At 29.7% G+C, this 1,587-nt stretch overlaps 1 non-coding gene across 1 annotated transcript; it reads left to right on the top strand.

The window, feature by feature from the left end:
• The first annotated feature begins 1,514 nt into the window (after positions 1 to 1,514).
• Positions 1,515 to 1,587, top strand: TRNAK-CUU (transfer RNA lysine (anticodon CUU)). The gene has a single exon. It is a non-coding gene; the product is annotated as a tRNA-Lys (tRNA).

Here is a 1,587-nt window from a genome sequence, read left to right as displayed (position 1 = left end):
AATGTAAACCTACTTTTCCAACAACTACTTAGATAAAATGCATTGCAATTGATTGATACTTGCACTTATCAAAAGTGTTAAGCCAGGAGAATGGGGACAGGCATCAATCAATAAGCTGTTGAGATAATGTGATAAAATAAAATTTTTATTTTTAACTATAATTAGTAATTTTGAGTCCTTTATACTAATTAACGAGAGAATAACTTCAAAATAAAAGATCTTTCTATCCATAGTAAATGTATATAGTTTCTTCATAAGTACATATGAATGACTTAGACATGTTTGGAGTAGGAGGTTGTAAAATTTCATTATTGTTTGGTGGGTTTTCAATAATTTTTGGGTAATCTAATATTATTCACTACTTTGCTATGTCGTTGACTAAATTTTGTTAAAAATGAATATTGATGTAAGAATTAAGTGTTATAATCAAAATTGACATTTTAAGTGACAAATTTAATATTCTTCAGGGTTTGCATAGATAAGAAAAAAAAAAAAAAAAAAAAATTCAATTTGAAGAATGTATAGACACACGTACACAAATCTTTTCTCTACACAACTAAGTCATCCATATATCACATTAGACTTTCTCAACGACAGAATCAAGAATTGAGAGACAAATAAATACAGTAGAAAAATGAAATTTTATTAGCTTTGTAGAAAACATAAACATAGCAAAACTTTTTAGACAAAGTCTATAAAACTCAAATACTTTATGCAAAGCATATGTTAGGAGAATCAATCTTTCAATTTCACGAGGTAAAGAATTGTCCATTCAAGGGAAATCATGATGAAATACTGTTTTATGTAAAAGTTTTGGATATGTGTTGCATTTGTAGAAACATCCAAAGGTGCTAAGACTTATCTCTAAAATTTTTGGTAAACTGATATAAATTAAGAATGTTGATAGATAAGTGAGAACTAAGAAAGTAATATTTGAGATAGAAAGCAGTAAAGCTAGAAGACCTCAGAAGAGGAAAGTGTTTCAATGATGAGACTGCATGGACTAGAAATCATAAAAATCTGCAGATGTCTATATATTTCCCCCCTTCTATTTTAGAGTTTTTTCTTTTTCTTTTTTGGTCAACGACTATTTTAGAGCCATACATTCATGGAAAGGTATATAAAGTGCAGGAACACCAAGTGTAAAGGTTGTGAAGCATGTATGGCTTGACTATCTTGATTTAGGAAATATTGAGTAATTTTATGGGGTGAGGACATATGTCATATGGTCTCCACGTTAGTGTTTTATTTATTATTGTAAACTTCTTTGTTTGATCTCGCCTTATATTTAAATTATACATATAATTATTCGGTACCCTCAAGGAAGAGATTCTTCTAGTGGGTTCTTCGATGATTTATTGTTAATTTGTTCTCACAATTGTCTGAAATGGTTACACTATTGCCAGAAAATTATTATATGAAATAGTTTAGTCTTAATAGATAAACAATATCATCACATATATATTTATATTTACTCTAATTGTAATTACAATAAGAATAATTAATATCTCCAAGCCCGTCTAGCTCAGTTGGTAGAGCGCAAGGCTCTTAACCTTGTGGTCGTGGGTTCGAGCCCCACGGTGGGCG

The sequence above is a fragment of the Hakea prostrata genome, chromosome 8 (genome assembly GCF_041222555.1).
Source record: "Hakea prostrata isolate BN-2017 chromosome 8, UWA_Hpros_2, whole genome shotgun sequence".
Lineage (NCBI taxonomy): Eukaryota > Viridiplantae > Streptophyta > Magnoliopsida > Proteales > Proteaceae > Hakea > Hakea prostrata.
The sequence above is the reverse complement of the archived record's forward strand: the minus strand, read 5'-3'. Positions and strand labels throughout refer to the sequence as shown.